A 12,740-nucleotide genomic window follows, 5' to 3' on the forward strand; every position below is an offset into this window, starting at 1 on the left:
ACAGATGAATCCAGGTTTCAACTGTACCCGGCAAATGGCAGACAGCATGTTTGGCGTCGTGTGGGCGAGCGGCTTGTTGATGTCTACGTTGTGAACAGAGTGCCCCATGGTGGTAGTGGGGTTAAGGTATGAGCAGGCATAAGCTACGGTCAACAAGCACAATTGCATTTTATCGATGGCAATTTCAATACCATGAGGAGATCCTGAGGCCCATTGTCGTGCCTTTCATCCGCCACCATCACCTCGTGTTTCAGCATAATAATGCACGGCCCCATGTTGCAAGGATCTGTACACAATTACTGGAAGCTGAAAATGTCCCAGTTCTTCCTTGGCCTGCATACTCACCAGACATGTTACCCATTGAGCACGTTGGGATGCGCTGGATCGACGTGTACGACAGCGTGTTCCAGTTCCTACCAATATCCAGCAACTTCACACAGCTATTGAAGAGGAGTAGGGCACCATTTAACACGCCACAATCAACAGCCTGATCAACTCTTTGTTTGTAACTCACACGGTTCGGGGTTAAACAGGCGCAAACTTTATATTGGTGGAAAGAGTGGATTGAGTTGCAGCATGAATAGCATAAACACACTGTGAGGTATTCAATATTCAACATGATGTCACCATGTGATGCACAGGTGTGTCAACCAACTCTAGGGGTCTCAAAGAATTTAACAGGATCTTGTTAGCACTTACAAATTCCTAACATATTCTAGCAATTGGAATTTGCAGCATATCATACAAATTGCACGATTTTGTATTTTACTTTGCAGGACAAAACATACTAAATAGATTAAGTACACAATTGTGCAACATTTTCGAGGACCTGTTTTGGCTCGTGAGTCAATGCATCTCTAAGTGCCTTTGAAATAAAACCCCACAATGATTTGGAATGATGTCTTGGTGTCATTATAGGCTATTGATAAAGTGGATGCAATAAGTTACTTGTTTTGATTTTAGTCTCAACGGTTATTGTGGGAGCAAAAGGTACTGTAACTTCATTTGCATGTGGGATGGACTCATATGTTGTATGTGTATACATACAGAGCCAGTTCTCTGGAAAAGGATGTGTTCCTCGAAACATCTGAGGCTTCTAATATGTTTGTATTAAAAGCCTATATTGAATTCACAAGTTCTTGTAAGTGTTATATTCTGAAACGATTCTCCACGACATTATATGGAAAGTAGATGTATTGAATTGTGTATTATGTTCAAGATGTTGTTTTTAGATGGGAGAAACGGGTATGTCACATACTGTGTGTGTGATGACTCGGATCAGGAATACATCATTTCAGCACCACTGCGCTGTCCATCTATTTTCTCTCTCGCTACAGCACGGCAGGCCGCACAATGATCCTCTTTGTTGGTCAACTTTTTATTTTGCCATCCTGATTGCAATTAATCTCTGAATCTGATAGACCAGTCTCCATTCAGGAAGATGACTGATTTCTGACGTCTCGTGTTTAAAAAAAGTCAGCCTAATTTAATATTTTGTCTGTTTGATAGGCTATGTTTTAATGTCATTAATGGCTATGTGAAGTGGGATGGAACTAATGATAAGTTATATGATTAACTTAGCTATTTTGATTTAATTTTAAAGCTTATGTATGGAAATAGGATATATTGAATGTTTCTAATGTTCACGATGATTCATTTTGAATCTGATCTAATGTTCAGCAACAGGGCGCTGTCCACCTCTTTTCTCTCGCCAAGTCGCCAAGCCGCCGCCCACAGACACATTTCTATAGGCAACAGTTTCTGTTAATTAACTTGTTTGTATCATTAGTAACGATGACTATTTGGCCTATTTGTTATGTTGACAGGACTTGAGTTATGTCATTAAACCTTTGTTTGATAAAGTCTATTACAGTCTTCATTGTCTGTATTCATTTTCCATTGGCTTATTGTGTGGGGGGTGTTTGTTATTGTGTGTGTGTGTGTGAGCACACAGAAACTTAGCCACGGCAGAGATGATGGCTGGTTCGCTGTTGGTTCCTGGAATTGGATAGAGTGGATCAACGTGCGCAGGTAGCCTACGGTGCCTTTGAAGTGATTTGTTTGACAATCAGATGAAAACGCTTCGACTGGTTCTGCTAACCGGTATAAAAGGTAAGACATTTTTAAAGTGAAAAGACGGATCTATATGAATTGGGACCATCAAAAATATTTGTGCACACAATAAGTGCGTGCACAGATAGGAGGTGCGGTACCGAGAATCATTTTGATCTACTTTCACCTCTGCTCATGAGCAATACTTTCAAAACTACTGGCTGGAATTATACAAAACCCTTTATAACGCATATTTAAGCTAGTGGGACATAACAGTTCAAATAGACAATGGCACCAAATAGACCAGGGCAAATCTCATACAGGCAATACACTACAGTAGCTAACTCACAACAGAATATATCTTGTAAAGATACATAGCGGGACAGGCAACAAGTGTCAGTACCAAATAAATAACAAATCAATGTTGTTGCTGTCGTAGATTCACCCATTTAATAAAAAGATGATCTGGTAGACTAGAGAATGGATGTGTTGCTAGGTATGTCATCAGACTACAGCCTGTCTGATCACAGAGAGAGGCTGATGGTTTTGAGCACTGAGCGTCCAGAGTGCCACGTCCTACCAGACACACACACACACACACACACACACACACACACCAGGTTGGACTCAGTTGAATAGATCTAGGCTCACAGCGACCCGGGCCAAAGAAAAATAGTTTCCATCTATGATGAACGCGCGCACACATACACACACGCATGTAGTGGGCACACACACGTTGCAGAGATGTGTAGGGCTGTTTCAGGATGAAAGTCAACATTTACCTACACAGGACTTTCATAAGGTTTTTAGAATCATTTTTGCAGTGACTACCAAAGGATGAGCAATTCAACCTTTCCAATATGAGAAAATGTATTATTAGGAACAGATAACATGTCAGATGACTCAGATCGATGACGAAGCATGGCGTGTACAAAACCAAGAGTTGTGGGTTGGATTCCCGATGGGTCACCTATACTCAAGTTTGGATAGATGCATGACTCAATTTGGATAAATGCATAATGTACTAAAGTATCTGTTAAATGTATAAATACCATATTATCATCATCATAATCATTATAAAGTAGCAATGAGTGTTAAACCAACCTGGTGTCATAGAATAAACGTAACATAGTACGTGTAAAACAGTCTAAATAGTAAGATATGGTTTGGTGTGGTTAAATAAGACAGAAGTTCACTTAAGGCAAAAATTAAGTAGGGTGGGTGGTCGGGGTGGATGGGTACAACGCGAACGCCTAGCAACCAAAAGGTTGCGTGTTTGAATCTCATCACAGATCATTTTAGCTAATTAGAGACTTTGGAACTACTTACTACTTTCTAGCAACTTTGCAACTACTTAGCATGTTAGCTATCCCTTCCCCTAACCAAACTAACGTTAGCCACCTAGCTAATGTTAGCTACAACAAACTGGAATTCGTAACATATCATAAGTTTTGCAAATTCGTAAAATAGTGAAGAGTCAGGATTAGACTAAGGGTCTTGTTTTCTAACTGCTGACGTTATCTAATGAGGGGGAATCAAATGCCTGCCTGGCCTTTAATTAACAAACGTTTAATTGTTAAAAAAAGAAATACAGAGAAAAGAGCAAGCATCTAAATCCATATTATAAAACATGATAAAGGCTCATACAGTTGAAGTCGGAAGTTTACATACACCTTAGCCAAATACATTTAAACTCAGTTTTTCACAATTCCTATTTAATCCTAGTCAGAATAAGTCAGAATAATAGCAGAGAGAATGATTTATTTCAGCTTGTATTTCTTTCATCACGTTCCCAGTGGGTCAGAAGTTTACATGCACTCAATTAGTATTTGGTAGCATTGCCTTTAAATTGTTTAACTTGGGTCAAACGTTTCGGGAAGCCTTCCACAATAAATTGTGTGAATTATGGCCCATTCCTCCTTGCAGAGCTGGTGTAACTGAGTCAGGTTTTGTAGGCCTCATGGCTTGCACACACTTTTTCACTTCTGCCCACAAATTTTCTATGGGATTGAGGTCAGGACTTTGTGATGGCCACTCCAAAACCTTGACTTTGTTGTCCTTAATCCATTCTACCACATCTTTGGAAGTATGCTTGGGTTCATTGTCCATTTGGAAGACTCATTTGCGACCAAGCTTTAACTTCCTGACTGATGTCTTTGACTGATCTTTGTCCCCATGAGCAGTTGCAAACCATAGTCTGGCTATTTGATGGCGGTTTTGCAGCAGTGGCTTCTTCCTTGCTGAGCGGCCTTTCAGGTCATGTCGATATAGGACTCGTTTTACTGTGGATATAGATACTTTTGTACCTGTTTCCTCCAGCATCTTCACAAGGTCCTTTGCTGTTGTTCTGGGATTGATTTGCACTTTTCGCAACCAAAGTACTTTCATCTCTAGGAGACAGAACGCGTCTCCTTCCTGAGCGGTATGACAGCTGCGTGGTCCCATGGTGTTAATACTTGCGTACTATTTTTTGACAGATGAGCGAGGTACCTTCAGGCATTTGGAAATTGCTCCCAAGGATGAACCAGACTTGTGGAGGTCTACAATTTTTTTCTGAGGTCTTGGCTGATGTCTTTTGATTTTCCCATGATGTCAAGCAAAGAGGCACTGAGTTTGAACGGTAGGCCTTGAAATACATCCACAGGTACACCTCCAATTTACTCAAGTGATGTAAATTAGCCTATCAGAAGCTTCTAAAGCCATGACATACATTTTCTGGAATTTTCCAAGCTGTTTAAAGGCACAGTCAACTTCGTGTATGTAAACTTCTGACCCATTGGAATTGTGATACAATGAATTATATGTTTACAGACAGATTATTTCATAATTGTTGGAAAAATGACTTGTGTCATGCACAAAGTAGAATGTCCTAACCAACTTGCCAAAACTATAGTTTGTTAACAAGAAATTTGTGGAGTGGTTGAAAAAACGAGTTTTCATGACTCCAACCTAAGTGGATGTAAACTTCTGACTTCAACTGTACATGCTGATAACAAGTTATATAGCATTATACCTTCAGACTTTTCTAATAGGTCTTTGTGGAAAATAGAGGGGTCATACAGGCCAATGGGGGGGGGGGGGGGGGGGGGGGGTAGAACAACGAAGCTGTAGTGTGAGAAATGTATGGAGTGCCAGACGAGGAGAGAAAGACATTCCCCGTACCACATCTCTTGGCGATGGAGTGCTCCTTTGTCTGTCTGAGTACACCTCTTTCTTTCACTTCAACACACATGCATACACACACACACACCCACACACAGCTTTGCTTATTTTCTCTGTCGCTGAACAAGCACTAAAGTGGATAGATAAATTAGAGGGTCCATCCAGCGTTGCTACGGGGACACAGCGGGGACTCAACATGGATGAAGAACCTGAGAAGTGCAGGGACACAGCACGGTGAAGCGCTGTATTGAAACTCACCACCACCTAACCAACCCGGCTTTAATTTACCCTGGAGTGGAGCTTGTCAGATTGCTCTCCCTGCCTGGGCCCAATCAGTTGGCTCCCTGAGACTGGACGACAAACGGGCTGGCTAGTAAAACTGGGTTCAAATACTATTTGAAATCTTTCAAATACTTTTGAGTGTTTGCTTTATCCTGCCTGGGGAGCCAAATGGGCGAGGTTTGCCCATTTAGCCACCAATTTGTTCTATTGCGCCAGGCAAGCTCAATCAAGCCTAGATAAAGTATTTGAAATGATTTCAAATAGTACTTCAACCCAGGTATTCTGATTCCAAACTGTGCTGGCTGGTTGACAGACTGCGGCTGAGCTGAAGTCATGGAGGTAGTAACTCCTTCGCCCCGGTGTATTAACGAGACACTGGATCCCACATGAGGACAGAGTGTTTATCAGCGGTACCTCTTTAATAATGGAGGTTTATGGCCAGTTGCCTGGGGTCAGAGTTCAGTCCTGCTGGAGCACCACCAGGAAGGCCTGGCCGGGAGGGGGTTGGGGAGAGGGGAACAGACCATCGAGGGAGCAGAGAAAGGCCTTTGGGCATCACGCCCAGTCCTGCAAGTGGCACTACCTTAGGTCAGTAAAACAGAGCAGTGTCCTAAAGTCCATAACATGTCTTGTCATACTACATAGTTTGCAAAGACATTGTGTGCAAGTATGGATATTGGGACAGATTCTAGACAACCACAGTCTATCTAGCGAACAAAGCGCAACGGTGAGGCTTCAACATTTACTATGAGGCTCACTCATTCTTGGTTAATTCGAACAAGCAAGGAAAATACTAGCGATTCAATATAAAAGTCCATTGGGTTGGTCTGACCAGGAAATGATTAGACCTTCAGGGACTCACTCCATTAGTGGTTGTTGTTCTGTCTGCTGGCTGTGGCCCGTCTGCCTCTGTCTGTACCCAAACCATAGACCCAAATCCATTGCATCATTGTCCATTTCGCGATAATAACGCTTTCACAACAAAAGCCCTTTCACCACAGACATACTGTAACACCGTGGCCCTGTGCATTAGGTCTCTGACAGAATAAAGGGAACCCAATGTCTCCCTGTAAAGCCAAGTGGACTACTTCCCTCTATCCAACCACTATTACTAAAACATCCCCACCACCCTATCCCTCCTCTCTCTCTCTCCCTCCCTCTCCCCTCTCTCTCTCTCTCTCTCTACCCCCTCTCTCTACCCCCGTCTCTCTCTCTCCCCCTCTCTCTACCCCCTCTCTCTCTACCCACCCTCTCTCTCTCTACCCACCCTCTCTCTCTACCCACCCACCCACCCACCCACTCTCTCTCTCTCTCTCTCTCTGTGTGCTCTCTTTATATAGTATGTTCCAGTGCACAGTCTGTAGGCTAAAACACATCCTGCGGCAACACTAAAGCTCAACGAAGACAGGAAAGAAGAAAGGAGAAGGAAAGAAGTGCCTCTTTTTTTCTCTCTCTCACTCTCTTCTTCGTTGTTACAAAAGAGGTGAAGGTAAATCTCAGATGCAGAGAGCCCAGGCATGGCTGAAAGAGCCTGGAGGTGAAAGCAGGGCTGTCAAGCTGAAGGGGTGTGAGAGCTGTGTTGTGTTACAGCCCAGTAGGAAGACATAGCCATATGAATGAATGAATGAACAGCACAGCAGCACAGAGAAGAGAGAAATGGTCGGTCGGTTGGTCAGTCAGAGTGAGCTATTCTGTTAACTTATTATTTTTTTAAAGAGCTCGGGGTGGGGGCATAAGAGTATTCACAATGAATGTGATTGTGCGTGTGTGTGTGTGTGTGTGGGGGGGGGGGGGGGTTGTGTACACGCGTGCAACGTGTGTGTGATGACATGTACAGTGCCTTGCGAAAGTATTCGGCCCCCTTGGACTTTGCGACCTTTTGCCACATTTCTGGCTTCAAACATAAAGATATAAAACTCTATTTTTTTGTGAAGAATCAACAACAAGTGGGACACAATCATGAAGTGGAACGACATTTATTGGATATTTCAAACTTTTTTAACAAATCAAAAACTGAAAAATTGGGCGTGCAAAATTATTCAGCCCCTTTACTTTCAGTGCAGCAAACTCTTTTAATACAAAGTTAATACTTTGTAGCGCCACCTTTTGCTGCGATTACAGCTGTAAGTCGCTTGGGGTATGTCTCTATCAGTTTTGCACATCGAGAGACTGACATTTTTTCCCATTCTTCCTTGCAAAACAGCTCGAGCTCAGTGGGGTTGGATGGAGAGCATTTGTGAACAGCAGTTTTCAGTTCTTTCCACAGATTCTCGATAAGGATTCAGGTCTGGACTTTGACTTGGCCATTCTAACACCTGAATATGTTTATTTTTGAACCATTCCATTGTAGATTTTGCTTTATGTTTTGGATCATTGTCTTGCTGGAAGACAAATCTCCGTCCCAGTCTCAGGTCTTTTGCAGACTCCATCAGGTTTTCTTCCAAAATGGTCCTGTATTTGGCTCCATCCATCTTCCCATCAATTTTAACCATCTTCCCTGTCCCTGCTGAAGAAAAGCAGGCCCAAACCATGATGCTGCCACCACCATGTTTGACAGTGGGGATGGTGTGTTCAGCTGTGTTGCTTTTACGCCAAACATAACGTTTTGCATTGTTTCCAAAAAGTTCAATTTTGGTTTCATCTGACCAGAGTACCTTCTTCCACATGTTTGGTGTGTCTCCCAGGTGGCTTGTGGCAAACTTTAAACAACACTTTTTATGGATATCTTTAAGAAATGGCTTTCTTCTTGCCACTCTTCCATAAAGGCCAGATTTGTGCAATATACGACTGATTGTTGTCCTATGGACAGAGTCTCCCACCTCAGCTGTAGATCTCTGCAGTTCATCCAGAGTGATCATGGGCCTCTTGGCTGCATCTCTGATCAGTCTTCTCCTTGTATGAGCTGAAAGTTTAGAGGGACGGCCAGGTCTTGGTAGATTTGCAGTGGTCTGATACTCCTTCCATTTCAATATTATCGCTTGCACAGTGCTCCTTGGGATGTTTAAAGCTTGGGAAATCTTTTTGTATCCAAATCCGGCTTTAAACTTCTTCACAACAGTATCTCGGACCTGCCTGGTGTGTTCCTTGTTCTTCATGATGCTCTCTGCGCTTTTAACGGACCTCTGAGACTATCACAGTGCAGGTGCATTTATACGGAGACTTGATTACACACAGGTGGATTGTATTTATCATCATTAGTCATTTAGGTCAACATTGGATCATTCAGAGATCCTCACTGAACTTCTGGAGAGAGTTTGCTGCACTGAAAGTAAAGGGGCTGAATAATCTTGCACGCCCAATTTTTCAGTTTTTGATTTGTTAAAAAAGTTTGAAATATCCAATAAATGTCGTTCCACTTCATGATTGTGTCCCACTTGTTGTTGATTCTTCACAAAAAAATACAGTTTTATATCTTTATGTTTGAAGCCTGAAATGTGGCAAAAGGTCGCAAAGTTCAAGGGGGCCGAATACTTTCGCAAGGCACTGTGTCTTATCAAAGAAAATAAATCCCAATTGGGATCATTCATTTCGGATCACACTGATGTCATTAGCATTAAAAGTACTTGATTTGGGCTGTGTACTTGGAAATAATCAAATACACGGGAGGAAAAAACGCTGTTAAATAACAGATACTAAAATGTATTTTAACCCAGGTCTGCCTCTTATGTCCGGTTCCTTCCTTGGGTGGCACAGTGTGTCTCATACAGTATGTGGCAGGCAATGTTGGCTTATCATGATAGATGAGCCAATGTTAAGGGTTAAGCACTAAACCAGCTTCCCGATAAGTGGAACAGGTTCACTGTAACTCCTCCGCAATGCCCTGGAGATCTCTGTAGCACAGCTGAAAGGTTTCTCGTGTTCATTGGAAATTGTACAACATCAATCAGAGATGGGCTGTGACTCAGGGATGATAATATGGACATGAAACAGAATGAATCGACATCAGAACGTCATAAATGGAGAAGGAAGCAGCTGGGGGGGACAGTAAAACAGAGCACACTTCCACATGCGGTGGAATATTCACACACAGCGGAGTAGCGTCTCCAGCCTACAGAGAACAAAGCTCAAAACAAGAACTTTTAGAGACTGTTTCTCTCAATCTGCGCGTCGGCTTCTCGTTAAAAAGCAGAAGTGAAGACAACCCTGAATAGCCTGGACAGGGGTCAAATGTACAAGCGTGCAAGTTCTCCTTCTTTTCCCAAACCTCAATGATCTTTATCAAGCCAGATTTTTGAATTCCTAAAAAGACGGAGACCTATAGGAGTAAGACCTAACAGATCTTACTATAAAGGCGTGTGTAAATCAGTAACACTTGTGGCCGTTGGCAACCTCACATGTTTTGTATCATAAAGCTGTTCTATTATGAAGCGAACGTGTGCTGCAGGACTGTTGAGGGGGAGGGGTGCTGGGAAAGGAAACAGCGTGATGTCGGTACGTGCTGAGAGAGGGAGTGTGAGAGAGAGAGAGAGAGTGAGAGAGTGAGAAGAGAAAGGTAGTAGTAGAGAGAAGGGATGGATGCTGAAGAGAGACTTAAGCTGAGAGAGAGAAAGAGAGAGGGCGAGATGGAGAGAAAGAGAGAGAGGGCGAGAGAGAGAGAAAGAGAGAGAGAAAGGGCGAGATGGAGAGAAAGAGAGAGAGGGCGAGATGGAGAGAAAGAGAGAGAGGGTGAGAGAGAGAGGGAGAGAAAGAGAGAGAGGGCGAGAGAGAGAGAAAGAGAGAGGGCAAGATGGAGAGAAAGAGAGAGAGGGTGAGAGAGAGGGAGAGAAAGAGAGTAGGAATATTGAGAGGGAGGCCGTGAGGAGTGAGTATAAGCTAGTTAACCATGCCTCCACTGCAGTCGTCCCCTGACAGTAGGCTCTGAGACGCCTGGACACTCAACACTACAGTTGCATTCCAAATGGCACCCTACTCCCTATATAGTCCTATGGGCCCAGGTCAAAGGTAGTGCACTATGGAATAGAGTGGCATTTGGCACGCCGACTACAACTCTCCCTCCTCTTAACTCTGCCTCTCTGTTGAAGGAATTAACCACAGTTCACTTCTACTCAATGTTGCTTGCTCTGAGGTTAGACTATTTTACTCTCCCTCATTTCTGGAAGGTTCCTAGAAAGATATTCTCTGGGGGTACTGGACTGAGGCTGACCCTGGGCTTTAATCTCTTAGTCGTTGTTTATGTGTGTGTCAACAACAACAAAATTGCCACAAAATAGACTTGGGCGATATTGCGGATGAATGTAAACTCCATAGTCCACAAGTGGAATACATAATGCAGTCTATTTCAGGTGAACTGACCAAAGGGGAACTCCTAGTTTGTATGTTTGGATGTCACCTGAACATTTACATAATGTTGGGTTTAAATTGCAGTCTTCCTACTAGACACACCCTTCTGCCCTCCACGGCTAGCAAGTGTGTGTGTTGTCCCATAGAGTCAAGTGTGCAAACTGTACGTGTGGGAGTTTGATTATCTATGCCCAGGATGTCTGGCTCAATTTGTCTGAAGTACCAAGATAATTGGTGTGTGTGTGTGCGCGTGTGTGTGTGTGTATATCCAGGCTGGGCTGGGTCACTATGCAGTAGAACAAACTGGCTGATGAGCTGAGAAAAATCTTCTTAGGCTTGGCTCCACTCCAGCTTGCTCCCCTTTTCTTCTGTAGCGAAAGCTCAGAAAAAACAAAGTAGTGCTCTTCAAAGGCTCAGAAGACAGGAAGGGCTACTGCTGTGTTCTTTGGTGAAAATTAGGACAGCGGGGGATTCCTGGGTGGAGGGTGGAGGAACACACACACACACACACATACACAGTTAAGTAGCTACCTGTCTGAGATGCACTGTCAGCATCCTTTCAACTCAACCAATTAGGACCAGAGCCAAATGGCTGGCTGAGCTTTCTCCTCACTCCACGGAGTCTGAGTTTCGGTGTCCAGTACGCACACGCGCGCTCATACAGATACATACGCCGCCACAAAAATACATACACTCGCCAACCTGGTCTGAAGGGCATTTCGTATTATTTTGTACGGAAATCGGAGATTCTCCATTTGGTATGATATGTTACGTTTAGTACGGTATGTATTCATTTGTGGATGTCCATCCTCCATTTAGTATATGTTACAAATTTGAGTGTCCCAAATTTACATTTACTCTGTGACCAGTCTGCACACACTGACAGTACTACACACGCACGTGCATGCATGCGCACACAAACACACGTATGCGTGCACCGCCGTGCACACACTTCTGTAAATGAAAGCCAAAAACAGTCGAATTCACGACTACTCCAGCACCGGCTACTCCAGCATGGGCTCTGCAGTCTCCCAATGACGATCAACACCAGCTGAAAATTTGACTACGTTTCCATATCAGCCCAGCTCTGTGCTTGTGCCCACACCACTGCCACCCTACAGCCCTGCCCACCTTCACAGGGAAGTTACAGCTGCTGCTTTCCATATCATACTTTTGACATTATATTAAGCCACTTTGAACACTCCTTTTACCCAAAATGACTTACAGTACAAGCATGCGCTTCACTTCTTTTATGAGATACGAGTCTAAGGAAAGACAGTGACGAGGAACCTTATTTGCACAGTCAGGGTTGTATGCATTAGGCACCAAACGTAAGAAAACAGACTGAAGCAGGGACTACCTGACTCCAATAAGAAACGCTCATTTTTGTTTTCCGTTGCGCAACATTTTAAAAAGTTTTCTGTTGTGTGGCCCAGTGCACACAACCCAGGTGACAGCTGAAGTGTGATGGTGACACTTGGCCCCACTGGGCAGGCGAGGCATGCCTGGTTTCTGTATCTCACACAGTGAGACAGATACCTGAGAGAATGCCTTTCTTGCCATGCTGAAAATAAATTGCCCTCGAGGGCGCAGTCATCGTGGTGACCGCTTCCGCTGCTGAGAAGTTGCCTGTCCAGCCTAAGTGTGCATATTACATCGTCACACACATACCCACAGACACGCATGCACACACACTGCAACCCAGACACACAGGGACAGAGGACTATACGTTATTTAGCGGAGTGTCACACTTTACGGTCTAATCAGTCCCATGTGTTGCTTTAAACACATCCAAATGACCCTCACAGTCTGGTGGCTCATCAACTACGGATGGGACCGAAACTAGCCTCTGCCTTGCTCTCATCCAGCAACACCTCAAGACCTCTGCAGTCACAGGACCTAGTATCATGCAAAGCTCCAAACAACCCGGCTAATACAGCCATGCAGACCTTCTGACATGAGTG

This window comes from Oncorhynchus mykiss, chromosome 8, assembly GCF_057628025.1.
Source record: "Oncorhynchus mykiss isolate SJ-2025 chromosome 8, ASM5762802v1, whole genome shotgun sequence".
Taxonomy (NCBI): domain Eukaryota; kingdom Metazoa; phylum Chordata; class Actinopteri; order Salmoniformes; family Salmonidae; genus Oncorhynchus; species Oncorhynchus mykiss.